The sequence below is a fragment of the Anastrepha obliqua genome, chromosome 6 (genome assembly GCF_027943255.1).
Source record: "Anastrepha obliqua isolate idAnaObli1 chromosome 6, idAnaObli1_1.0, whole genome shotgun sequence".
Lineage (NCBI taxonomy): Eukaryota > Metazoa > Arthropoda > Insecta > Diptera > Tephritidae > Anastrepha > Anastrepha obliqua.
In genome coordinates this window covers 80,762,664-80,770,549 of record NC_072897.1, presented here as the reverse complement: position 1 = coordinate 80,770,549, position 7,886 = coordinate 80,762,664, and positions in this window count along the sequence as shown.

The window sequence follows — 7,886 nt, the reverse complement described above, 5'->3', positions numbered from 1 at the left end:
CTTGAAGACCTGTAACCTCACCTCTGGGGTGAGTAAGCTCTGGTCCACCGTTAGGTCCCTGCTGAAACCAATGAAGCGCAACGACAAGGTGGCTATCACCTTCAACGGTTGCAATTCGTGGGAGCCGAAGAGATGCGCAAACTACTTTAGCCGACTTTTTATACTGCATCCTCCGACCGACAGAACCAAGCGTCGTGCTACTAGAAGGCTGCACAAATTGACGAACGACAGTGCCCCACTTGCTTTCTCCGGTGCTGAGGTTCAGGGGGCCATCAATAAATCGAAATCATCGAAAGCCATTGGCCCTGACGGACTAAACGCGCTGATACTGAAGCACCTGGGACCATTGGGAATGGGATTTCTCACAAGGGCTTTCAATCTGTCCTTGGCCACTCTCATCATCCCGCCAACCAAGGGGAATCTTATCGTCCGATAACTCTCCTTTCCCCAGTAGTGAAGACACTTGAAGCCCTCCTACTCTCACTCTTCACGAAACACCTGGCCCCAGCCCCACATCAGCACGGTTTCCGACGAGTGCATAGCACCACCACTGTGCTCACTGCCATAAACGCCCAGATAAACAGCGGGAGAACTGTCCTAGTAGCGTTGGACCTAAAGAAGGCTTTCGATACAGTCAGCCATTCCACGCTACTAGATGATATTTATCAGTCGACACTCCCGCCAGGGCTGAAGAGGTGGTCCGCAAACTATGTACCTGAGTGGTCGTCACTCGTCAGTGATTTTTCGAGATCAAACATCAAAGCAGAGGAAGATTAAGCAAGGTGTACCGCAGGATGGTGTCCTTTCTCCCTTGCTGTTCAACTTCTACATCTCGAAGCTCCCCCAACCACCAGAGGGAGTCTCTCTGGTCTCATACGCTGACGACTGTACGATAATGGCGTTGGGCAATGACATCGATGGCCTGTGTTCCAAAGTGAACAACTTCACAACGAGGCACAAATGCTCCCAGTAATGGAGCATAACCAACTGATCAGCAAGCAGTTCCTGCTAGGATGTTACCGCAGGTTTCCCCCCTGCAGACACCAGCTTGAGCCTGAGCCGCCTCCTAGGCACGTCAGGAGACATCTCTTAAATTACGCCGATGAAATCCAGGACAAAACTGACAGAAATTTACTGGAGCAGACAGTCTTTAGACAGTCAATAAACGACATTCGCCGGGAGACCATCACCACCTTCTTAAGCTCCCGTCCTGTGAATGCCGTAATCCGAGTCCAACCACCACCTATACCAGATGAAGAGCTCCAGCTTCCCCATGAGACACATGTAACACTGGCACAATTACGTTCTGGATACTGTTAAACTCCTACTTACCAGAATCCACCTCGACATATGTCCGGCTCATCTAACACCCCTCTCCCTCTGGAACCAACCCGTCGAAACAGCATGTTTCCTGGGCCTACCTTTAGATGAGCTAGACGAAGACGACCGGTGATATGCTCTACACTGGCGGGGCTTCTATTACTGTTAACAAACAAACAAACAAGGTGATATCCACGTTGTCGTTGTGCTTCGTCGGGTTCGACAGGGCCCTTACGGCGGACCAGAGCGTGCTCATACACTTCTGGTTGCAGGACTTCAGATGCCCTTCCCATTTGGTCCGCTTATAACGAGTTACCAGTTGCCGGATCTCCGAATTGAGATCCTTTATCCGAGGATCACCGGGATCGGCCTTGCATAGGAGATCACGCTCGTTCGCCAGAACAACTGCTTCAGCTGGGAAATTGGGACGTATGTCCCGGATCGTTTCAGCGGGTATGAAGCGAGCCGCTGCGGCTGTGATCACCTTGTGGAATGCGCGTTCGCCGGCGCGCACATCGGTGGAAATGGGGAGAGCGGCGAAGATGTCTTCGGTAAATTCCGCGAATCTGGTACAATAAGCTTTGTTAAAGTTGATATATGACCAGTGATCCGCGGAAACAAAGTCGGCAGGTTTCTCGATCGAGATGAAAATAAGCAAGTCGACACAACTCCTATCTGATCGGTCGGCACACCTCAGTTATTTTTATAGACCAAACATCCAAGCAAAGGAAGATAAAGCAAGGTTTTCCGCAGGGTGATGTCCTTGCCACCCTTGCTGTTCAACTTCTATGTCCACCAGCCACCAGAGGGAGTCTCCCTGGTCTCTTACGCTGACGGATGCAAGAGGTAAACACGTGTTTTAGGCTACTCAGTGTTTTTTATTATAAATAATTGATAAATTGTGCAGTATTTTCTGCAATTCTGTGCCTTTATGATTCTGCTTGCTACCTGTCGTAACTAATATCTGTATCTATTTTTCTACACTCTGTTCCTGTAATTATGGGACCAAAAAAGTTAAACGTAGAAGTGGCATACTGTGGCAAGTGCTCTGCAATTGTCCGCGAGGGAACACCTAGTATTCAATGCACAGGTTGTCGTCTCTGGTTTCACCATAAATGTACCAATCTCTCAACCGCTGATTTTAGGAATCTGGCAAACCGTATTAAAAAAGGTGGAGCCGAAAGTACAAACAATCTGGCAGACATCAGAGCAGAGGTTAGTAAGCTGTCCCAACTAAATGTTAACCTCTCCAATAAATGCTCTAAAATTGATGACGGGTTAACGTTAGTCGAGAATAATATTAACTCCCATGTAATCTCACCGGCATCCAATGAAGCAGTCTTCGTAGAGCTGAGCGAACGTTAACGCCGCGAGGCTAATGTCATTGCGTTCAACGTCCCTCAATCACCTAAAGCAACTGGAAAAGAGTAGCTGGAGGATAATAGGTCAAGTCTGTCATCTATCCTGCCACCAGAGTTATCTTGTGACTCAATTGGCCTAAAACTTCGTAGACTGGGACGTCACATACCAGGTCGTTCCCGTGCACTACTTGTAGTGACCCCAACTGCAACGGATGCAATCACCTTACTCAAAAGTAAGCCAGCTGATGGTAACATCACGATATCTTTCAAACCGGATCTCACTCTAACACAGCAGGAATATCTGAAAAGCTTACGCTCTGAGCTTGTCTCTCTTGAGAAGAATAGTGATTTGAGCAAGACAATAAAATATGTGAATGGCATACTGAAAATAGTAACAAAGAATTTTCGTTCGATCAGAGACGAGGAGCAAAGTGACAAATCTCACCGTCTACTACCAGAACGTCCGCGGTCTACGCACAAAACTCTGCGAACTTCTCAAAGCCACGTCAATTAGTCACTACGATATCATCTGCATCACCGAAACCTGGCTCCAGCCCGCTATGCATGATGGTGAAGTACTGGTCCCCACTTACAACATTTATCGCAGAGATCGTAACCAGGCAACGAGTGGTTGTGAGCGTGGTGAAGGTGTGGTCATAGCTACAAAACGGCACATTCAAGTAGAATCGATCCAAATCAAGGAGAACAATATTGTGGAACTCTTTATTAAAATTAAGATTAACAATGGCAACCTTATTTTAGGCTGTGTATGTACATATACCACCACGTACGAAGCCTATCACACGCACTTATCTGCTATCTCTTTTCTTTCCGATAGCTTCAAGAATGCCAGTCTATTGGTCCTTGGTGACTTCAACATGGTAAGTAGCTCACCCAGAAATGAATGCACGAGATTGTTATACGACAGCTATTCTACATCCGGATGCAAGCAATGCAATCATGTATTCAATGAACAGGGGAAACTTACTCGACCTTTGCTTCAGCAACACCGACACAATCCCGTATGGTACTGTTGCTCTGGTTCCTGAGGATAAGTATCACCCGGCCCTAGCCTGTCAGATCAACTTCCAGCCTAGCTTAACACCGGTCGGTATCCCTAACTATGCTTTCAAGAAGGCGGACTTGGTTTTCTAGGGAATTGACAGAGAAAATCATCCTGAAAAAAGCAACGCACACACAGTATAAAAAACAGAAAGCCAGGCGAAACTACACACTCGTCAGTAATCTGAGACAAGAGTGCAAAAATCTCTGCAACAAGTGTTTTAATGTGTATGTTGTTAAGGTAGAAGGGTCACTGAAAGGTGACACCAAAGCCTTGTGGAATTATATCAAGGATAAGAAGCGAGGAGACAGTGACATTCCAGCATCCATTCACGAGATCGCGTACTCCCTTACCTGCAGTGTAAACACTCAATCGTGATAAAATAAGGGAGGTGGATGACATCAAAGACCTCGGTGTCACGATTGACACCAAACTAACTTTCCACAAGCACATAGATGGAATAACTGAGAGAGCTTTTAAGATACTCGGATTTATAACTAGGAATAGTAAGGAATTCAAGCACCCCTACTCCCTGATTTGTCTTTTAAAAACTCTAGTTCTTCCAATACTGGAGTACGGATCCATAATCTGGTCTCCATACACTGAAGCAGGCATTACTAGAATTGAAAGAGTGCAGCGTAAGCTCTGCAAGACCTTAGCCTTCCGGCATTCATCATCAACCGTTTCAGCCACAGAAGATATCTACATTCGGTACAACATCAACAGTCTGCGGGCTCGCCGTCGCATAACTGATCTAGCGTTCTTCTATAAAGTGGTAAATGGTATTATTGATGCTCCGGAAATACGCAGCTCTTTCGAGCTTGCCACGGCTGGCTTTACTCTGAAAACAGTCGCTACCTACAAAAGCTACGTCTATCACGTCCCGTGCAATAGAATAGCCATCAGCGTCAACTCACTTCATGGTGTTCTCGATTTCTATGGTGGAACCTGCGATACTTTTCGGCGAAATGCCAAAAATATCATCCTATAGTAATACCCTGATTTTTCTCAAGAACCTTCTGTCCCATAATCTTTATCATTGTATTTCTTACCAGCCCTCTATAAATTCTGATTCTGTACTCTGTTTTTATTTATTTTTATTTGTATGTATATTGCCGATTGGCGTTTAATAAAATAAAAATAAAAAATAATGGCGTTGGGCAATGACATTGATGGCCTGTGCGCCAAAGTGAACGTCTAGCTCACAGATCTTCCTCGCTTTTTCACTTCGATGAATCTCCAACTTTTGTATGTTCTGTACTACATTAAATCAATTATACTATTGCAATAACGTAAATAAAATTGAACATTTTATAACTTCTAATTTTAGTGAAATTATGTGTTTCTTGCAATCCGACTCTACAAAAATCTTGGTGCCAGTCACCAGTGACCCCCATGCCATTCAACGTGTTAAGCCGGTAAGGCAAAGACAAAGAAATGTTGCTATCGAAATTTGAGGCAATTGGCCGGCCGGTTCTAAACTAGGCTGCGCCTGTCTGGTCGTCTGGATGTAGTGACACGCAACACACTGCTATTCGGCCAGAGACAGGTTGCCTACTGATGTCCCCTCTTCAACACCTTCACAACGAAGCACAAATACTATCTGTAAAAAAGCACAACAAACAGTTTCTGCTAGGGTTCTACTGCAGCTTTCATTTATGTAGACACCTGCTTGAGCTAAGCCGCCTCCCATGCATGTTAGGAGGCACCTCTTCAAGTACGCCAATGAGATCCAGGACACAACGAACAGACAACTACTGGACCGGGCAGTGTTTAGACACTTACCACATTCTAGAGTACGGAGTATATTTTTTTGCATAAAGGACCCAGTAGGGTCACTTAAGTCCCCCACAAAAAAATTTTTTTTTTTAGATTATAAGTTGGCATATTATTATTACAAACACTGTTGGTAAATTAAAAAACGATGTTTTTTAACAGGACTTAAAATAAAACTCGACTATCTGAAGGGGTAAAAGAGTAAGAAATTATTTACGAAGTTATTAAAGAAAAACTTATTTTGGGGGACCAAAAGTCCCCTACTCCGTAATCTAAGGGTTAAAACCAATTGAGGGCGAATGAAAACAAAGTGACATAGTTTGCTTATAATTTCTATGTGCGTGGACCGAATTTAATAACTATTACACACAAATGTAGTCACTGTATCAACATTTTGATATATAGAACTTTTTATAAAATACCATTAAGAACTAATTGCAATATTTAACGTTAAAAATGCTTCTTTTTTGCATAAGCAGAAAAGTAACAATATTCACTCATGACCACTCTTAATTAATTGAAGATTTGATTTAAAGCTATTTTTACACAATAATACTACGAATTTTATTAAAATTCTATCATTACAAATGCTCTTCTAAACGTTTGTAATACCGTGCAAAATAAATGCGCGGGACGAACTGTCAAAGGAACGATAATGAGAAAAGAATAAAGCGAAAATGAAGAAACCTAGTCAACCAACAATGAGGTTCGATAGAACTTTTGTAGTTTTTAAAATTGCTAAATTAACCTTTGGCCTTCGATACATCATTCTTTTCAAAAAAAAGTGAAAACTTTAAATAAAATATAGCGATAAAGTAATATTTTCATAAAAAGTGAAAATTTGGAGTACAAAATCGTGCGATTTTTTAGTCAAAAATTTCGGCTGCGGTGCTTTTTTGTGTGAAAATGTTCATATATGCATGTTACAAAAAACAAAAAAAACTTGTATAATTTTTCCGCCAGGATTTAATCGAAAGTCGAATGTACCCTGCATCAAAAAATTGTAAATACAGCACTGACTTTCGGAAGAAAGTGATAATACCTTTAGGATTCAACGATTTTTGGTGAAAATTTGTACTCTCTTCAATCTTTGATTTCATAGTGAAAGCAATAACAAAAAATGTAACAAATAAATTAAGGATATGCATAGCAAAAATAACACAAAAGAAATTATCTTCAAAATTTTACATAAAAAAATTGTACAAACAGTAAAGGAGATTTAAAGTTTACTTAAAATGTAGAGGTTTGACGTATGGTATCCATTTGTTTCAATTACACCCTTCAGTCGACTTTTCATGGAACATACCAGCTTCTTGGTTTAATCAGGCGAAATATTTTGCCACTCAACTTCGATGATGCGCTTCAAATGCTCTTTGTGTTTTATTGTGTGCTTTCTAATCTTTTTTTTTCCAAAATATCCAATAAATGCTCAATCGGATTTAAGTCTGGAGACTGGGGCGGGTGTGGGAGCACAGATTTATAACTTCTTCTAACTTCCCAACTATGCTTCGGGTCATTGTCTTGTACCACCCTGAAATCCGAGCCGAAACCAAGTTTTTCAGCGCTCTGATTTAAATTGTCCTTTAGAATAGATAAATATTTAAATCTATCCATAGTGCTTTCTACAATTCCATCACCGCTAGCCGCCATTATGCGCCAAACCATTACATTTCCGCCACCGTGCTTGACGGTAGGAGTGAGGTTTTCCTTTCTGAGAGCAGTATTCGCTTTCCTTTATACAAATCTTCTTCCATCTGATCCAAACATGTTGTATTTACTCTCGTTCATAAATATAACATCGTTCCAAAAGTCATCTGGCTTATCAACATAGGTTCTCGCGTACTCCAATCACTTTTTTGCATTCTTCGTTGATATAAATAGCTTTCTACATGAGACGCACCCTTTGTAACCGTTAGATTTCAGGAAGTTTCTTATAGTTTGTGGGTTCACAACTGGTCCCCCAGTTTCTTCAAGGTTCGCTGCAATTTTAGGTGCTACGGGTCAGCTTTAAGCATTCGTTCTATTATTCGCTCCGTATACTGATTAAAAATTGTTTTTCGTCCACTCCCTTTTGCCATGATAAACGTTCCATTGAATGGTAGCACGTGGTCTGTCAACAGTTGCTGATATCTCACCGTAGCTCTTGCCTTCTAGCTTTAACTTTAGAATTAATTTTTTAATATCAACCGGTACACCTAAATGCATTTTTGGTGCCTGACTCGGGGATTCTGCAGTTTCCGTGGCGCCGCAATCTGACGACGGATTCTTATAGAACTCGACAAAAGAAAACGAAATGATAAAGTAAAATTTTTTGATATTTCGCTTAGTTTTCGAGATATTTAATAAAAAAGGTCTCAAAATGCCCT